We start from the raw sequence: 21513 nt of genomic DNA, 5'->3' as shown, positions 1-21513 counted from the left end.
TTAAGCGCAGCAGAAATAGAACAGGCCTGATTCCTGTTTGAACTGAGTTTATCCTCTACTAGTGAACCGTATATTGGAACAATCACAGAGCCTGATTCCCAAGAAAGAACTCGGCAGCTGATGAGGTGTGATGTCAGGCTGCAGAGATGTACTGAGCAGAGTTTCCCTGGAATTTGAGCTCTGAAAGTTTCTAATCTACATTAATGTGTAACCATTTTAACATTATCCACCATTACAATTGATCAGGACACCAGGGAATGTCCTGCCTGAATCCCATTGTATTTCATTTTACCCTGTTGTTCACACAGGCAGTAGCAAAGGCCTGAAGCTCGCAAGGTCCTTCTCAAAATATTCAGATTGGGGTCCAACTTTGGCGACTGTAGCTTTCCTGCCAGGTGAAGTCACTGAGAACAGATTCAAGACCAGTAGAGGCCATTTACTGTACATCATTTTACGTTCCTTGTGGGGCCAGGAGGATCAGAAGTGCTCCTCTGGTCCCCACAAGGGAATCTTAGGGTTCCTTTGTGCCGGGCTCCCACCTTCCCTCCGAAAGACCATCTCGAAAGCCCCAAGAACATATGTTCTTCCTTTAGTGCCAGTCAGTGGTTTCTTCCTACTCAAGCCTCCACTCTCACCTGCTGGCCAGCTGCTGCTTCCTCTTAGTTCTGGGAAGAGAGCTGACCAGTTGCAGATGAGGCCAGAAAGTTAAAATCGCCCAGTCAGCTGCCGTGTTTGGTATTTGCTCGGTCTCCCACCCACCCGAACCTTCCTCCCGGTTAAGGTTTCACCTCTGGATTTGCTGGAGAGATTGAGTCTGAAAGCATAGCCAAGGAACTATAAGAAAGTTGGGGGGGGGGGGGGCAATATTTTTCTCCCAGTGCTCCTTTCATCACCACAAAATACAAACATTTTCAAAGTTTTTTATGCTTTTTTGAACAGCCTCCGGGGGTCCTTTAGTAACTGCTGGTTAGACTGCTTCAGATGTGGAGATGCCTGCTGGTTTCCCCATCATGAGCTTTGCCTTGTAGAAACAAATTTACCAATAACTGTCAGAAATGAGTGCCGGAGCCTTATTTCAGGCAACTGCCAGGGCCACCCATAAAAAGGCCCTGACCAATTCAGCCGTGGTTTGAACACCCCGCTAAATTGATAGTTGTTAGTCCTGTTTTAGGCCCATAAAACCAGGCACGGGACTTGATTTAATCACCTTTCATTTCACGACTTGATGTCAAAGCGCCAATCCAGCTTTAGACCTAACTACCCTTGTTCCTATTGGAGGTCCCACTCCAGTTAACCACCTTGCTCCTGAACCAGGTGAGAATTCTATTTTTGTGAGACATGCATTGAAGAGACACTAATATTGTCCTGTCCCTCCCCTGCTGCACGATGTGTGCGCCCCCTGTTCGAGGTCCACACCCCCACTGCGTAATGTCTGGTTCTGCCTGCTGCGCAATATTGTCCCCCCACCATGCCCACATCCCACACTGTCCACCCCCCCCCCCCCCCCCCCCCCACCACGATTGGCCAACCCACAACCTACCCCCACCAACTTACCTGGCATCGGCACCCTAGTTGCTTTCCCACCTATTTATCTGGCTGACTGTCCAATGGGAAAGCTGTTCATAAAATTTAAAAGATGTCCTGCTGTTAGTTACTGCAGGACGTCCAGGAAACCCTGACTTCCAAGTTTCTAGTCTGAAATTCCACCCCTTCCCCTCACCTGCTCTCTTCTCAGCCCTGAATAAATAACAAGGCCAGTGGGTCCCAAATTCTGATTTTATTTCTGACACAAAATTGGTGTAGTTCTGGTATAATGGGGGACCAGAATTTCAGACATGTCTGAGATGCCCATTCTAAAAGACACATTAAATTTCCAGGAGAATTAGTTGCTGGTCGAAGAGGCATCTGTCTGCCCCTCCCCCATCTCAGTCCCTCCTGAGCCATGGCTCAGTGGGTAGCACTCTCCCCATTGTACGTCAGAAGGTTGTGATTTCAAGTTCCACTCCAGAGACTTCAGCACCAAAGTCTAGGCTGATGCTCCACTGCGGTACTGAGGAAGTGCCGCACTATTGGTGGTGCCATTTTTCAGATGGAACAAAGTGAGGTTCTGTCTTGCTCTCTTAGCCGAGCATTAAAAAATCCCATGACAGTATTCTGAAGAAGAGTCCAGGAGTTCTCTCCAGTATTCTGGCCTATATTTATCCCACAATGAACATCACAAAAACAGATTATCCAGTCATTATCACATTGCTGTTTGTGCGAGCTTGCTGTGTACAAATTGGCTGCCACTTTTCCTACTTTACAACAGTGTCTACACTTCAAAAGTACCTCATTGGCAGTAAAGTACTTTGGGACATCCTGAGGATGTGAAAGGGACTATATAACTGTAAGTCTTCCATCTTTTCCTCCATTGGTGCCAGTATACAAATGGTAAGGTCATGAGGGTCAAACCTGCTAAACCTGCTGCCCCTGAAATTCTGCAATTTATGTCAGAATTCCACCTGACTTAGGTTAAGCTTGTAAATTATGTGAATGACTTCTCCAACCAGGAAGTGGTGAACAGGTTTTGAATAGCTCCACACTTTTGCTGAAGCAATTAAAAAGTATCTTTTCACAACTGTGCAAAGAAGGGATTCTGCAAGCTGCCTTTCAGCATGTTCGGGCAATGAAATCTCTTGCTTTTCACCTTTCCATCATGGAGTCCTTACCATGGGGTTCACGCTGGGCATTCCGATATATGTCCTATTAATGGGGGTGTAACAGGAACAAGAAAAAATGACAGGCATGCAGAGTAAGACTACACCAACCAGCAGGTATCTTCCACCAGAGTCTCCATTCCATGCCACTCCCTGGATAATGTCTCAGGAAAGATCTGCTTATCGAGACAATGGTTCAGTACGGAGTCACAGAAGGAACTCTGCCCACTGTCGCAAACTGATGTTCAAACACAATTGATTGCCATGTACAGACAGTATCTGAAGAAAACAGCAATTTGGAAAAATTAAGGATCATTCTCTGCAATGTGAAACATAGCTACAGTTTTGTCATTAACAGAATGGCAAAATGTTCCCTGCAGATGCTGGAAAGGACTAGAGCATAAATGTTGAAAGCTTCATTGCCTTCAGTTTCATGAGTAGTCACGTGCGGATGGCTAACTGTGTCTGCAGAACCTTTTGGACTAGATGATGCGCCTCAGTCACCGCTTTTCTTCTGACCCTCCATTATGGTTAAGTTTACTTTCTTTCAGGTGATCTGCTACATTCTGCAAGTTGTGCACCAATCATTGGCCCAATTACAGGAGGCCTTGGGGAGGGACTTCTGATGGCAACCTGATGCTGGAGTTCCCTGCATCATAGGACAGGCAGGTGCTTGAGATGTGCCCATAGTGGCATGGGCACCTTGTGGCCCCATGTAAATGAGGTAGTTTCCCATTGACCCACAAACTATAGTGGAGTTGGCACAGGAAGGCACCAGAAGGCAAGCACAATCCCGATATAACTACCAGGATTCTGTCTTACTTTTTAAAGCCTATAGAAGTACCATTTTTAAGGACAGTTAGAGGGAAACAATCGTGCAAAGGTAATTAGAGCAAGAGGCTGCAAAATTTGGCTCTGTAGCACCAGTATTTTCTGCACTAGGGGTGTTGTTTTGGGCATTGAATAACATCCACATTGCACATATACACTTCTGGTGTGGCCCGTGCTGGACGTCATCCTGGTGCATTAGGAGTGTGCAGTATGCAGAATAGACAGATTGTGATGTCAATCAGTGTGTAACTCTAATTTGACTCTATCGGTGTCACTTTCAGCCTCAACTCTCCAGCTAAGTCCCTCTCTTTAACATACACAGCTGAACATGCACCAGCAGCAGGAAGGATCACCCCGCCCCCCCCACTTTCCCCCCTCACTAGTGTTATTTAAAGGGATCATCAATGGCTTTCAGTTTAGTTCCTGATTGATGTCTACTGACAGTTGCTGTGTTTGTAGAAGTTGCTGTGAGTTTTCTACTGCTTTTTAAAATCTACAGCGAGTGGTGTTGCACGAGGTGAAGGCCTTGGTTCTGATTTCAAGGGTTCTGCTCAGGCCACTTGCTCCCAGTGGTAGCATGTCAGGGAGATGGAGCAGAGGCAACACAGAGGAGAACAAGCTGCTAGCAAAGGAAGGAACAGGAGGGAGAGAAAGGCTCTCAGTAGGAGGCCATGCCACCCAGGGTCTTAAGGAAGCAATTCTCTTACCTCAACCTCAGTAAGGAATAGTGTGTGGGCGACTCCGACTTACAAAGGAAATCTGCCACTTGTTGCTGGTAGACCTACAGCCTCAGAGCAGGGCGAGGACATTGTTGCTGAAGGCTGTGACCGTGGTGAGGAACTTCTTTGCTTTGGGATCCTTCCAGGCTGGAACAGGTGACGTCTCGAACATCTCCTAGTTTGCCAATCGCTGCTGCATAACGGAGGTGACTAATATTCTGCACACTAGGAGTGAGGAATACCTCCCCTTCTCTCGGACCAGAGAGAAGTAGGTGGAGTGTGCATGTGGCTTCACCAGGACAATGGGCTTCTCCATGGTGCAGGGTGCTACTGATTGCACACGCATTGCTTTGCAAGCACTGCATCTAAATGCAGAGAAGTACAACTCCCTGAATGTACAACTGGTATACAACTGATCAGCACATCATGTGCTGAATGCCCAATATCCTGGCAGCAGTCAGAATACCTTTATTCTGCCAAATTATGCCAATCAGCATTTGAGCCACCACGAGAAACTGGAGGGTGGCTACTGGGTGAGAGGGGCTTATCTGCTGACCACCTGGCTCATGACTCTGGTGCACAACCCAAGAATACATGGGCAGCATGTATATAATGAAGGCCATGCTGGCACACAAAATGTCATTGAGCAGACCACTGGGGTGCTTAAGCAATGCTTCCGTTGCCTGCACCACTCTGGAGGAATCCTGCAGTATTCAGCAAAGTATGTGTCACAATTGATATTGGTCTGCTGCATCCTGCACAACCTCAGCATCATGAGGGGACAGACCTTGCCACCAGGTACATATAACAGCGAGCAGCTGAATAGCAGGAGGAGGGGGAGGAAGGGAGGAGGCCACCAAGACATCCCCTTTCAGACTGGGCTGTCCGTGATCAACATACTCAACTGTGGTTCCAGCGAACATGATCCCAATTCCCCATTCAACGACACTCTCAGACCTTACCATCCCTCTGTTACAGACAACCAAACCATCCTTCTGGCTGCAATACTGCAAGAAAAGCCACCACAAAACAATCTCTCCAAACTAACTTTGTCAAACAAACCATTTAAAATTCCATACAAAAGTCAACTAATCACTCTCGTGCATTCACTTATTGCCTGTATTCTATGTGTCCTTGCCTGGCCTAGTGCTCCTATGCAGTGCTACCCCAGTGGCTGTAGCATGGCTGGTGGAAGGCTGCTGACTTTCAGATGGCCTTGAAGGAACCCTTGAGCAGCTCTGAACCTAGACGGCCAGGCTGCTGACTGCATCATCTTGGTGTGGGCTGCCTGGCTGACAGGCAACAGCAAGGGCATGGGGAGGGACATGGATGGGAGGACGAATGCTGTCACCCGAAGGGTGGACAGCAGGTTCATGGTCCAGGAAGCCAATGCCACTCCCTCGGGGCAGTGCCTCAGCAATCCTAATAATCTGCTGGAGAACAGATTGCTGGACTGCTGTGACACCCTGCGAGTCCCTTTGAACACTGGTCTCCGAAGCCATGACAGCAGCTGTCTGACCTTGCTATGTTTGCATGACTCCATTCTGAGCTTCCAGTGCAGCACGCAGACAGTGGGTGGATTCTGCTGGTACTACAATGGAAGCTGAGACATCGGCCATCAGACGCATCATGGTTGGGACCACAAGTGCGCTAATGGAGTTTGCCACCGCTTCCACACTGGAAAGAATGGGCTCCAAACTCTGTGCCATCTCCCGTGTCAAATCAGTGCTGGACTGCTCCATGCTACTCAACAGTAACAGTTTGCTTCTTGGCAGGAATTTCATTTTGCATGCCCATAAATTTTTTGTTTAGTCATTACTGGGCTGGCTAGGCCAGCATTTATTGCCTATCCCTAATTGCCCTTGAGAAGGTGGTGGTGAGCTGCCTTCTTGAACCGCTGCAGTCCAAGTGAGGTAGGTGCAGCCACAGTGCTGTTAGGAAGGGAGTTCAAGGATTTTGACCTAGCGAGAGCGAAGGAACAGTGATATTGTTCCAAGTCAGGATGGTGTATGGCTTGGAGGGGAACTTGCAGGTGGTGGTGTTCCCATTCATCTGCTGCCCTTGTCCTTCTAGTTGGTTTCCAGATTGTGGGTTTGGAAGGTGCTGTTTAAGGAGCCTTGGTGCATTGCTGCAGTGCATCTTGCATATGGTACATACTACCACTACTGTGCATCGGTGGTGGAGGGAGTGAATGTTTGTGGATGGTGTGCCAATCAAGCGGGCTACTTTGTCCTGGATGGTGTGGAGCTTCTTGAGTGTTGTTGGAGCTGCACCTATTCAGGGAAGTGGAGAGTATTCCATCAAACTCCTGACTTGTGCCTTGTAGATGGTGGACAGGCTTTGGGGAGTCAGGAGGTGAGTTACTTGCCACAGGATTTCTAGCCTCTGACCTTCCCTTGTAGCAACGGTATTTATATGGCTACTCCAGTTCAGTTTCTGGTCAATGGTAAGCCCCCAGGATGTTGATCATGGGGGATTCAGCGATTGTAATGCCATTGAATGTCAAGGTGAGATGGTTAGATTCTCTCTTGTTGGAGGTGGTCATTTCCTGGCACTTATGTGGTGCGATTGTTACTTGCCACTTATCAGCCTAAGCTTGGATATTGTCCAAGTCTTGTTGCTTTTCTACATGGACTGCTTCAGTATCTGAGGAGTCATGAATGGCGCTGAACATTGTGTGATCATCAGCGACCATCCCCACTTCTGATCTTATGATTGAAGGAAGGTCATTGATGAAGCAGCTGAAGATGGTTGGGCTAGGTACAACTCCAACCAGCGGAGAATTTTCCCCCAATTCCCATTGACTCCAGTTTTGCTAGGGCTCCTTGATGCCCTATTCGGTCAAATGCTGCCTTGATGTCAAGGGTAGTCACTCTCACCTCACCTCTTGAGTTCAGCTGTTTTGTCCATGTTTGATCCAAGGCTGTAATGAGGTCAGGAGCTGAGTGGCCCTGGCGGAACCCAAACAGAGTGTCAATGAGCAGGTTGTTGCTAAGCAAGTGCCGCTTGATAGCACTGTCAAGGACCCTTTCCATCACGTTACTGATGATTGAGAGTGCACTGGTGGGCAGGTAATTGGCCGGATTGGACTTGTCCAGCTTTTTGTATACAGGACAAACCTGGGCAATTTTCCACATTGCCGGGTAGATGTCAGTGTTGTAGCTGTACTGGAACAGCTTGGCTCAGGGCGCGGCAAGTTCTGGAGCACAGGTCTGCAGTACTATTGCTGGAATGTTGTCAGGGACCATAGCCTTTGCAGTATCCAGTGCCTTCAGTCATTTCTTGGTATCACACAGAGTGAATTGAATTGGCTGAAGTCTGGCATCTGTAATGCTGGGGACTTCGGGAAGAGGTCGAAATGGATCATCCACCTGGCACTTCTGGCTGAAGATTGTTGCAAATTCTTCAGCCTTATCTTTTGCATTGATGTGCTGGGCTTCCCCATCATTGAGGATGGGAAAATTTATGGAGCCATCTCCTCTTGTTAATTGTCTAACTGTCCACCACCATTCACGACTGGATGTGGCAGGACTGCAGAACTTAGATCTGATCTGTTGGTTATGGGATCGCTTAGCTCTGTCTATCGCATGCTGCTTACGCAGTTTGGCATGCGTCCTGAGTTGTAGCTTCACCAGGTTGACTGTATGCTGCCCATCAAAGTCCCATCTGAGTCCTCTGCAGCAGAACACATGTGTAACCCAGCCTTCCAGGGAGCTGGCACCTGCCTGTTCCTTTCTCCCTTCCCTGGCTGCAGGCCACTTATGTCCAGTGACTCACCATGTGCAGATCCCACTTCTATGCTACCCGCTAAAGTATGTGGAGTGCCAGTATCTGAGCTAGTGGCTGAGGATGTGAATCAAGTGACGATGTTTCATTATCAACAGTCTCTTTTTCTTCTTATACTTCCTACTCCTGCACCACTACCTGACTAGGTGGCAGTTCTTGGGCATCTGAAAGGAAAAAGGCACAAGGACCGCGTTGCGGTGAGGAGACAGATGAAAAGTAAGAGTTGGATACTTACACCAACTGCAGCTTGGGAATCCAAAGACATTGCGGGATGAAGGGGAAGGGAGATGTGAGAAGGAGAATTAGATAGGAACATATCATCATCATCAATCCTTTCAGCCTTGCCGCTGACCATGGACTCAGTCATGGCTGCTCCAATGATGGTGATCACTCTCTCCTCCATCAGGGTAAGGACATGCTGCTATGTCTGTTCCCATTGGTTAGGTGATGCTGCCTGAATTATACCTCACCAATATAAAGGGAAATGTGTCAGTGAGCGTGGTGCAATGTGTTTGGGCAATATGTCTGTCATGGTTGAATATCTGGCAGTGTATGCAAGCTGTGAGATATGTGTGTTGAGGATTGCAGCAGTGCTAAGTGTGTGAGGGTGAGGTGAAGCTAAGAATGTGAGGTATGATTCGTGACTGTTCGAGATTGTTGGTAGGAGAGTGATGGGGGTATGGAGCATTGAGCAGTGTGTGGGGGGCTAGTGGTGCTGCTGATGGAAGGTGGCATTTGACGATGCATTCACTGACCTTGACTACTCGTGAGGTCACTGAGCTTCTTTTGGTACTGCATCCAGGTCCTTGGGGCTACAATCCCAGCATTTACATCCACAGCTATCAGCTGCCATTGCCTTCTCAGAGTCTGTCTGGAGAGTCCCTGTGGATAGAGACCTCTCTCCTATAGAATCATAGAATGGTCACAGACAGAAGGAGGCCATTCGGTTCATTGTGTCCATGCCAGCTCTCTGCAAGAGCAACTCAGCCTGTCCCACCCCCCTGCCTTTTCCGCTTAGTCCTGCATCTATTTTCTTTTCAGGTAATTATCCAATTCCCTTTTCAAAGCCATGACTGAAGCTGCCTCTACCACACTCTCAGGCAGTGCATTCCAGATTCTAACCACTCACTGTGTAAAGAATTTTTCCTCATGTTGCCTTTGGTGTTTTTGCCACTCACCTTAAATCGGTGTCCTCTGGTTCTCAACCTTGCCACCAATGGGAACAGTTTCTCCTTATCCACGCGGTCCAGACCCCTCATGATTTTTAAAACCTCTATCAAATCTGCTCTCAACCTTCTCCAATCAATCCACCTAACAGTCCACCTCCTACACCGAGGCCTCCAGTGCTGTGTCCGAGAACCTTGGAGCTGCTGTCTGTCATGTTATGCCATACCTGTGTCTTCCTCAGGTCCAAGTTATTTCTCCAATGAATTCCAGCACCTGCTCCAGCCAAAATGCACCTCCCCTTGAAGAGATGCAGGCTGGCTTTAAGCAGCTCAGGCTAGTTTGAACTCATGCTAGGCCCTCACGTTTTTTACGCCTCCTACTCAGGTGTGCAGCTACTCAGCGGTGTGTTTCGTGCCATTGGTACTTTGCTATCATTATAATGAGCAGGCAGCACAATGTTTACATGCTGCCTACATTGCACCAAACCAGTGGAGATTACTCACCCATCACGATCCCCACACCTGTTTTCAGGTCTCATCCAATTTTTTTCTGAGAGTCCAGCAACAGAGATAGACTGAAACTGTTTCATCACTTACTCCTTAATTTCCTTGACTTCATTGCCTTCAAACAGAAGACCAGCACACCACTGAGTCATTACAATCAATCTTTTTAAAAGAAGCCATTCCTGCATGTTATTTCTCTGTTACTCACTGTTCTAACGGCCATTGTCACTACCATCAGAAATAGTCTCATTGCAGAACTAACGAAGAACCTTAACTCAAAATAATTAAATTTCTTTTGAGACAATAGTTGAAGTTTGCTCGGTTATCCCCTCAGAGAGCTTTCCCCTTGCCTAGAATTTTAGCATTTTCATATATATTTTTATATATTAAATACAGCAATTTGCATTTATACAGTAAATGTCCCAAGGCATTTTGCAGTTGTACAAACATATGCTAAGCAATGATAGAAGCATTGGGGGTGGTGTCTATGATATGGTCAAATAAATAAACCTTGACGTTTCTCATGAAGAAAAAGAAAGAAGTGGCAAAGCAATGGGATTTATGGATAGAGTTCCAGAATGTGAGGCTGGAACAGAAAAAGGCTTAGCAACAAAAATTGGAATGGATCGGTGCAAAGAAAACCAGAGTTGGATGAGAAGATGGCAGGGCAGGAGTAATTCACGGAGATAGAGAGAGGCAAAACTGTGGAAGGATTTGTAAATGAAGCAACTGGAAGAAGTAATCTTTTCCTATTTATTCTATTAAAATCTTTCATAATTTTAAGAGCTTCTATTAAGTCACCTTTTTTGTCTTCGCTGATCTAGTGGAACCAGTCAAAGTATCAAAAATCTTTTCTATCTATAGTTTACCTGGAATTGTCCTGGTGAATCTATGCTGAAAATACTCTGCTTTAATGTCCATTCTTTCATAGTCCCATTCCTTAATTTTCCTCTAAGAGTGCATTACCACACACACTCCTGAGGAAGCACCATCTCAGACATTGGTACTTCATGTGGGTTACATAACCAGGCAGAGGGGTCTGAATGTGGGGAGATGCCTGGTACAAATAAGCAGTAGCAGGTACTAGTGATAGGGATAGCCAAGGAGAGAGTTAAAGGCCCCCCTCTTAGCTTTACTGAAGCTACATATGTGGTGTACAGGGATCCAACCTTGCAAAAAAAAACTCCTGGAATTCACACAACTGGTTTCCTGTGGCTGGAATGGCAAAAGGCTCAGCAACTGAAATTGGAACAGAGGATAGCAATGCAAAGGCTGAAAGTATGGAGCAGTCCGCATCCAGCCTGTGTGGTGTCATCTCACATGGCATCAGCATTCTGCATTCTACCATCAAGAGTGTGGTCAGCTTGAGAGGCAGTGCAGCCAGGCCCTCACAGTACACTTTGCAGCTTTAGTGGAAGATCAAATAGCTTCCATGCAAGCTCAGGCCACCATCTTTGAGAGGCAATGGACAGATTTTCAGACCGGGTAGGTATGGGCTTTAAAGGAAGTGGCAGTGGTCCTAAAGGAGCTATGCGTTTAGTCCTCTCTCAGGATGTCAGCACTTCTGTTCCTTTGCCACCCCTCAACCAACACACAGCATGGTGGGCCAGACTATATTGACAGCAGCTGAGATGCAGCCGTCTGCAAGGCTTTGAGGTGGCCTTACTTCATCTGCAGCTTTCTCACCTTCCTAGTAAGAAGACGACATTTGCAGCTGCTCTGACTCCTCTAAATGTAGGGTTCTGAGGTTGGTAAGACAGAAAAATGTTGGAAATAAATGACCTACAAGCTGGAAACTTCTCTAGCAAGTCACAAGGTAAAGTTACAAGTGCAGCTCAGTGACCCTTTATTTCCTGCTTCAGTACCTCTCTCGGAATTTACTTACACCCAGTTTTACTGGTGGGTTCACCGCTGTGCATGGCTCCCAAGATTTCAAACAAAAGTGGTGGTGCCAGTGACATCATCAGGCCACGACTTTCACACTTATATTAGACCACTGCCTGCCTGGGCTCGGTGCATCTCTCATGCCTGAAAACATGGTTGCAAAAATGGCAGTGGGCACTACCACGTTGGGAACATGGCACAAATCACCCAACCACCATATTTACCACATGCCTTTCCCATTTGCCCGAGGTAGGTTGGATTAAAATCTTGCTTGTGTGTCTTTACTTTACAAAAACCTTTGGCAAGATGGCACACAAAGGCTGAGTGCTGTAAGATTAGTGGGCAGATTTTTGGGTTGAATAGGAATTGGTTTCATTCTTATAGACAAAAGGTGACTGTGAATGATAGTGGTTCTGCAGTTGCTAGTGGAGTCCTTCTGAGATCAGTATTAAGGCAATTGATCTTCACTGTTCTGGTCAATGGTCTGGATGAAGACATCATGGAAACTGTACGTTTGCAGATGATACAAAAATATCTGTGTGAGTGAGGACTTTAGGTAAGAAAAATAGATTATGGACAGATCTAGATGCAATGGGGAAATTGGCCAGCATCTGAAAGGTGACAGTTAATACAGAAAATGTAGGTTATGCACAAGGGTTTGGGCAATCCCAAAGGGTGTGCACCAAGAGGTGTTTCATGCTCAAAGCTACTGAGCAAGAGAAAGACCTGAGTACATGAATTTCTGAAGGTTCCCAACCTGTGTTATAATGCTAAGACAAAAGCAAATAGAGCATGACGATGTATTGCTTGGATGATTACATTTGTACCAGCCTTACTTAGGTCTCATTTAGAACTCTGTGTGCAGCTTTGGTGCCCTCACATGGTGGGTAAAATAGAGCCATTGGAAAAGTTTCAGAGGAAAGCCACCAAATTGATATTTAGTTTAAAGGCCCTTAGTTACTCCAATGAGTTTACGGAGCTCTGGCATTTTACCCTGTAGGCTTTAAAAAGATTTGACTGAGATCTTTCTGGTGAATGTGAATTGGCTGCAAGCATTCAAAAGGAAGCTTGATGAATTCCTGAGTGTGGCCAACATAACTACAAATAAGGCACATGGGTATTGGGGCTCCTGACTCCCAGCTAACATGGTCTCCCAGGACTTATTTGATTGCCTTTGGGGCTCAGAGTAGAGTCTCTTAGGTTTTTCTTTGCCTCTACCAGGAGATTTTATGGCTGCTGGATGGGATAGGGCATTTGGTGTTCACAATGTGCAGACGCCTCAAACAGCCTTAATGGATCAACAGTTTTTTTTCCTATGCTTCATATGTTCATATTTAACTTATCCATTTCCATAACTATCCTGCAAACATCTTTCAGGTCAAATTTCTAGACTGTAAAGTTCAAGTTCTCCAGTCTTTCCTCTTAATTCAAATCATTGACACCAGGGATTAGCCACGTGGACATTTTGTGCACCACTTCCAGTATTTATTTTATTTAGAGATACAGCACTGAAAACAGGCCCTTTGGCCCACCAAGTCTGTGCCTACCAACAATCACCCATTTATACGAATCCTACATTAATCTGATATTCCCTACTACATCCCCACATTCTCCTACCACTTACCTGCACTAGGGGTAATTTACAATGGCAAATTTACCTATCAACCTGCAAGTCTTTGGCTGTGGGAGGAAACTGGAGCACCCGGCAGAAACCCACGCGGTCACAGGGAGAACTTGCAAACTCCGCACAGGCAAGACCCAGAACCGAACCCTGGTTGCTGGAGCTGTGAGGCTGCAGTGCTAACCACTGCGCCACTGTGCCACCCTACTTGAATATCTCCTTTGTTACTTGGGGACCAGACCCGGACACAGTATTCAAGATGTACTCTTACCAAAGCATTGTACAGTTTGATTATGACACTCTTTGACTGATTTATCCTGTTTTTGTTGTGCAGTTTAACATTCAGTTGGTGTCACTGTTTGTTACTCTGCATTAGTCAAGCATGTTATGTTGAGTCCACTAAGACTCCTAAGTCTCTTTCAACTTCTTCCACAGCTATTTCAGCATCCTTGGGAGTATGTGTGTTGCCTTCTAATGTGTCATTGTTTATATTTGTTAACTATTAATTTCCATCTACTATTGTTCTGTCAATTTACATATTTTGTCCAACTCAGTCTATAATTTGAAGCTGTCTCTTTCAACTCCACTGTTCTGTGGTTTGGTATCAACAGAAAATTTGAACTGAATTTCTGAATAAGTAACATTTGTGCAACACAAGTGCCAGGCAGTGACCATCTCCAACAAGAGAGAATCTAACCATCTCCCCTTGACATCCAATGGTATTATCATTGCTGAATCCCCCATTATCAACATCCTGGGGATCACCATTGACCAAAAAATTAAGTGAACCAGCCATATAAATACTGTGACTACAAAAGTAGGTCAGAGGCTGAGAATTCTGCCACAAGTAACTCACTTTCTGACTTCCCAAAGTCTGTCCACCATCTACAAGGCACAAGTCAGGAGTTTAATGGAATACTCTCCACTTGCCTGGATGAGTGCAGCTCCAGCAACACTCAAAAAGCTCAACATCATCCAGGGCAGCCTGCTTGATCAGCAACCCACCCACCACCTTAAACATTCACTCCCTCCACCACTGGTGCTCAGTAGCAGCAGTGTGTACCATATACAAGATGCAGTGCAGCAATTCACCAGCCTCCTCTGATGATACCTTCCAAACCTGCAACCTCCACCACCTAGAAGAATAAGAGCAGCAGACACATGGGCACACCAACACCTGAAATTTCACCCCATGCACCATCCTGACTTGGAACTATATCGATGTTCCTTCACCGTTGCTGGGTCAAAAACCCGGCACTGTGGGTGTGCCTACGCTACATGGACTGCAGCAGTTCAAGAAGGTGGCTCACCACCAGCTTCTCAAGGACAATTAGAGATGGGCAACAAATGCTGGTCTTGCCAGCGATGCCCACATCCTATGACTGATAAAAAAATCCAAATCACTGATGTAAATTAGAAACAGCTGTGATCCCATCACTATGTGCTGGCACACACACTCATAACGTCCCCATCCTCCAAATCTTTCATTTATGGTCACTCTTTCAATACTATTATTTAAAGGTTATTTAGAAAATTATTGGAGTACTTTTATGGATTGGAGCTTCACTCATGCCCCTCTTAAAAGATAATGGCAGGACATAGGAAACATGCTGTAATCTTGACAGAACTGGGTTATGCACCATTTTCTGCTCCCCAATCTGTAGATCTGCTGGGTTTCTACCTCAGTCAAGCTTTGAATTTTGGAGCCACTGATGGGATTCAGATGATAGATTATACTGAGGCCCCAAGGCTCAACAAATCCCATTGATCTGATGGTGAGCAAACTGCAGAAGGTGAAACCCCAATCTATTCAGTCCACCAGTCTCCCCTAGGTGGAGATGAGTTTTTTTAAATTCATTTTCAGGATGTGGGCATCACTGGCAAACCCAGCATTTATTGCCCATCCCTACTTGCTCTTAAGAAGGTGGTGGTGAGCCTTCTTTGTGAACCCCTGCAGTCCATGTGGTGAAGGTACTCCCATAATTCACTTAGGTAGGGTATTCCAGGATTTTGATCCAGCGACAATGAAGGAACGGTGATATACATGCAAGTCTGGATGATGTGTGAATTGGAAGGGAATCTGGATGTGATGGCAGCTATCTGAACTTCTACCAAAGCTGCAAAGGCTAGTAGCATCAACTCCTCATGTGAGGGCAAGGATGCAGTGTCCTTGACCACAGTTTGCAAGCTACACTACAGATTGGTGATGCCATACAAATTGACACCACACAGGCTAGAAGCGGGCTCCTCCATACTTACAGCCATAGTGCTGAAACTCCTTGACAGGCCTTCCAGTACATTGTGTGAGTCAAGCAGTTTTCTTTTCATAGCCTGCTCAATGTCCTCTTCAGCAGAACTGAGAGAGGGCCTCACATTCTGACGAACCATCTCCTGGTCTGTTCCTGTCACCACCGTCTTTTCCTTCTCCCTTGTACTGGGTGCATGTATAGAGACCCCTGAAACTCACTGTCAAACGTACCCAGAGTAACAATTTCTGTGCTGGTGCTTGGGAAGGATGGAGCATGTGATGGTGCATCCTCAGAGGGGGCTCTCCTTCTCTAAGGTTCCTTCGTCACAGTCCTGCTGCTGAGAAGGACAGGAAGAAAATATAAGGGACTAAAGTGGCATAGCAATGACAGATTGGACATTAGCAGATGACAGGCTTCATAGTGTAGCTTGATGTTGGCAAGATGGCTGAATATGTGTTTTTTTAAGGTAAATGAAGGGTTGCAAATAATAGTCACAAACCCTGGACAGATAAGCCCTGAGACCTAAAATATCCAACTAGGTCAGCTGTCAAGGGGATACTAATCTCAGTAGTTTCCTGCTCCAGCTCAGAGAGGATTAAGTTATTGAGTGTTCCTCCCCCAGTTTTACTCTTGTACTGTGCTGTTTGCCATTCCCTCCTGCAGAAAAGATTGCAATTCTGTATCATAAATATGCCACGAAATTCACACACATCTACCACTTTGAATATCTCTCATATTTGTAGATTTTAATTTACATGGAGTGCTTTTCATCAAAATGTTATAAAGAACAGTTCGGTCCCCTGCAAAAGCAATGTTATAGCATCATCTAGAGTAAAACTAATGTAATACACAGTGTCTTCTCCATTCTCGTATATTTAGTGGCCTCAGATTCAATTGTATTTCTGCTTCTGAGCTCATACAGCACTATTACATCCACACCCATTAAAAAGAGTGCACGGTTGTTCTACACTACAAAGAGATAGAGGGCTTGCTTACTGCTGGAATTCTTCGCACATTGAATTTTGGACCTTGGACAAGCCATTGAAGAAAGATGCTTTCCCTTAGGAAGCCAAGCAAGAAAAATAATATCGAAGAGAAAACACTGAGTGTTTAAGGTAGTTCTAATCTCTGGACATCTGATTCCAAGATCTTGAACAAAGCTCCTGAGAGCAGATCACTGCTGCTCATCAAATAAAGCATTTGAGGAGGAAATACAGGAGATAGGTAAATGGGAGCAATTGTAACAGATAATGTTGTGAATTAAATCTTATAGCTGCAAATGCATGGATAAAGGTATTACTGTACTGCTTGACGCCTAAGTGATGGTGATTCTTGCTTGATTACTCAGCCTACTCCTATTCAAAATAATGGTGTGTGTGGCCCAGCAGAAATTTTTTTTTTTAAATATATAAATACGTTAGTTAATTGGTTATTTCAAAACCAAGTTAGAATCTGGTGCCCTCTGTAGCTTAGTGATAAATGTATCGTCCTGTATCTTATTCAGCCATCCAAATTGGGAGTGTTTGATCCTTGGTCTGTATTGAGGTGGCCACCCTCAATCAAGCCAGGCAGATAGACTGAGAGAGGACTCAGTCAGTTCTCCCATGGCTGATCACAATCCTGTGACCCCTGTTGAAACATGTACATCTTTGGATGTTGGGTGGCAATTGGATTGGGCTGAGGTAGTGAGTTGTGCATAACTGGGCCGAGGACATCAAATGCCCAAATCTTCATCGTCAAGACAATTTCACAAGGATAGTTTTGGGAAGCATGCTTCAGGCACGTGCAGGCCTCATTAAAACATTTTCTGAGGCTGCTGTTACAGGGTAAGCATTGCCCATAAAACGGAACATAAAAATTAGAATAGAAACATAGAAAATAGGAGCAGGAGTAGGCCATTTGGCCCTTTGAACCTGCTCCGCCATGCATTATGATCATGGCTGATCATCCAACTCAGTAGCCTGTTCCCGCTTTCTCCCCAAACCCTTTGATCCCTTTAGACCCAAGAGTTATATCTAACTCCTTCTTGAAAACATACAACGTTTTGGCCTCAACTGCTTTCTGTGGTAGCAAATTCCACAGGCTCACCACTCTCTGGGTGAAGAAATTTCTCCTCATCTCAGTCCTGAAAGGTTTACCCCGTATCCTTAGACTATGACCCCTGGTTCTGTACTCCCCCACCATCGGGAACATCCTTCCTGCATCTACCCTGTCAAGTCCTGTTAGAATTTTATAGGTTTCTATGAGATCCCCCCTCACTCTTCTGAACTGCAACAAATATAATCCAAACCAACTCAATCTCTCGTCATACGTCAGTCCCACCATCCCAGGAATCAGTCTGGTAAACCTTCGCTGCACTCCCTCTATAGCAAGAACATCCTTCTTCAGATAAGGAGACCAAAACTGCACACAATATTCCAGGTGTGACCTCACCAAGGCCCTGTATAATTGCAGCAAGACATCGCTGCTCCTGTACTCGAATCCTCTCACTATGAAGGCCAACATACCATTTGCCTTTTTTACCGCCTGTTGGACCTGCATGCTTACCTTCAGCGACTGGTGTACAAGAACACCCAGGTCTCGGTGCATATTCTTTTTTTTTAATTTCCAAAATATACTTTATTCATAAAAATCTGTAAAAATTACATTCCCAAACAGTTTAAAACAGCATCAAGTCAAAAAATACAAACAGTGCAAAGATGATCAGTTTCCTTCAATACAATCATGAGTTGCCTCACAACCCTTCCATTTCATTGTCATGCCATATACATTTTTACATTTACAGCACACAAACTTTTCCCGATACAGTTCGAGGGGTTTCCCATGGATCCAGCTCATATTCCCCTCTCTGTTTATAGCCTTTCAGATAATAATCTGCCTTCCTGTTTTTGCTACCAAAGTGGATAACCTCACACTTATCCACATTATACTGCACATTATTTTTCAGCTCAAATGGGAAATCCTACAAATAACAAATAAAAGTGTATATTAATAACAGCTGGAAAAGCATGATACTTTGGATAGAATCTAATTTCTGGGTTCAGACGGCATTTAGAAACTATTTTTTCTTTGCCCTCACAGGTGATGGCTTTCATCTAAACTGTGTAATTACATTATAACTGACACCTGTTATGCAGAAAATAGATGGAGTATTACCTTCAGCAAAAAAATTCTCATTTTAGATTCAGTGTCTATGTTTCAAATTCACTGGAAACTTTATCAATTCTTTTTACTGAAATTGACAGAAAATCATCGGTCTTTCTGACAGTTGTGTGTCTTGCTGCTATAACGAGCTCTTAAGTGTTGAGGTGGACATGAACTTATAGGTTAGAATAGAAAAGCTAGTCTGAAGCAAAAAGGATATCAGCAGAATAAATAGAATTTGTAGTTATTTAATGACAAAAGCAACACCTTTTATAGCATGTTGTGAACTGGATTGATTTTATTCACAAACTGGAGATTACTCATCCGGAATCGATATGAGCAAAATTAGATCTCCTTGGATCAAGCTGAAATGGAAATGACTTGGCAGGTCTGTTGATTAAAAGAAAATTGTGAAGGTGTAGATATAATGGCAAAACCAATACTATTCAAAGAATTGCTGTTATCTCCAACACAATAATCACTGATAAGAGTACTAAAAGTTCACATAAAAGATTGAAACATATTGCTGCTTTAGAAACTTAAGGAACTGGTGGTTAACTTGTATATGTTGCAAGTTAAGTTAATAATAGCTAATGTTCATTTACAGTACACTGTTACAAACAAAATCAGTACTAGAGGCCTTCTATCCAAAACCTGTTCTCCACCATTACTCTTTTAACAGCCACATTCCACTGTAGCCCCTCCTCTTAATAACCTCACTTCAATAGCCCCACCTCTGCCAAAAATCCTATTTTAACTAACCTCACTTCAGTTGTTACTCCTCCTAGTAGGTTCACTCCAGTAAAGCTCCATTGTTAAATAAGTTATCTTATCCCAAAGTGATTACCTTTAATGGAAAAAGCTTTAAATTATATTTAGTTGATAGTATATTCATATTGAGCAAAATGTGTGGTGGCTACTAATATGCACAGGTGAGTATATTTTCAATTCTACAGCTGGTCTTAACATAAATTTGGTGTTAATATTCATGGATTTATCAAATTGTAAATGCTTAAGAAATCTGAAAGTTATGATCAAGTAAAGCAATGCTCTGAAACTAACCAATGTTAAATGTTGTTCTCACAAGTGATTGCTATCTATGTTAAGTCTAAATTGTTAGTGGGGCCATTGCTTTCCTTGTATTTGTCCTGGGTAAGATGAAATTTGCTACAGCATATTAGTTGAAACAAAATTGTTAGCAATGACCTGTGACTGTTTCATCAAAATTGCAACTACAGATGGAGGTTCCAGCATCATTAAAGTAATCTTTTCCTTTCTAATTGTTTTGGGTACCCTTTCCACCTCCAAATACTATCCCTTTAGTCAAGGCTGTGAATGTGTTTTCCCTTAATTGTACTAGTGCTCCAGTAAACAGGTTCCAGGTGTGATTAGTTGAAGGGCTTCATTACTATTGACAAATCTAATTTCAGGAGGCCTAAATTTTCAGTACCATTTCATGTTTTAGTCCTGGAGGCAAGTGTGTTGAATACTAATCATAGACTACTGATGCTGAACCTACTGACTATGACAAAAGATGATGAATGAAATTAAAGTATTTGGCCTATGAGTCTTGCTCATTGCAATACATCACTTAAAAGTTTCACAGCTGTGAATTTTCTTTAAATGAGATGATTAAACAAGTGCAGGAGAAAACTCCAGGAATTTTGTTCCTGATTCCAGGACACAACATATGAAACAGCTGTAACTGCTCTGATACAGTGTCGGTCTTTCTACCCATGTTGACTGTCATATGGAGCAATAGGACAAAGGAGCAACTTTTAGATAACTTCTAATTAGTAGCAAAAGTATTTGGCTATCAAGTACCTCTGCATTGGTAGTAACCTTCCGGTATGGCTATCCAAATTAAGATTAAATATGCAAATGAGTTAATTTTTGGAATGTCCATGTGCCTGCTAACATTGTGTATCCAGTTTTATAATTTGGTGTGTGTGTGAATATATTATTGGTCTTGTACAATGAATGCAATGTCCTAGTTGTGCACGTGGCTGGCAACTTTCAGTTGTATGGTACTTTTTTAATAGTGTGATTCATGGGAGGGTGTAGAGAAACAAGAGCTGGGGGGAAATTGACTATAGGCCAGGTTAAAGTGAGGTTTTTGACACCCAGTAAGAGATGAAATAAATCAGTGGCGTTTAGGAAAATAACTGCTGGGGTGTAATGGCTGAAGGCTCTGCTATTGATGGTTGAAGGATGAGCTGAGATATGGGGCTGAAATAAATTACAGAATTGAAAGAATAGTGGAAGCTGATTCAATAGTAACTTTCAAAAGTGAAATGGATATTATGACCAGGTGAGAAAGAGGTCTAGGGTCCCCTTTCAGCCTTCACCTGGTCTTACTGTAATAGGATTTTATTTTTAAACACTATTTTTAGCTCCGCCTTGGTGAATCCTTGTTCATTGCTTTCCAATTATAAGGCAAAGAAACCAGCACACACACACACAGGTTTTCTTACATTTAAAGAAGATTGAAATTTATTAAAACTTAAACCTCTAATTTGGTTAATGCCAACGGATACACGACGCACCCATGCTTGCATGCATACATGATACACACATGCAGATGGGGACAGAAAAGAGCAGAAGAAATTAAGTGGAAATGTTTGAGGCAATATCTGAAGAGCTTTTTTGTTATGGGTCTTCGACCTCACTGTATCGTCCTTGCTTGTAGGTAGATCTTGCTTTTCTTTGGGGCCCAGTATTCTTCTTAAACCTTGTTCACTATAGGAGACTTTTCTCTCTGGGGGTTCATGTGCCTTTAGCGGATCCAGAGGCTTACGAAACAGATAGGAACCGACAGGAGAGAGATGTTCTCAGTCCAGGAGCAAAACTACCTTCTGTCAGTTCAAACACTGTCTCTACAACATAAAACTCCCCAAGTTGGCCAGCAGGGTG

Source organism: Heterodontus francisci, chromosome 13 (genome assembly GCF_036365525.1).
Source record: "Heterodontus francisci isolate sHetFra1 chromosome 13, sHetFra1.hap1, whole genome shotgun sequence".
NCBI classification, from domain to species: Eukaryota; Metazoa; Chordata; class Chondrichthyes; order Heterodontiformes; family Heterodontidae; genus Heterodontus; species Heterodontus francisci.
The sequence above is the reverse complement of the archived record's forward strand: the minus strand, read 5'-3'. Positions refer to the sequence as shown.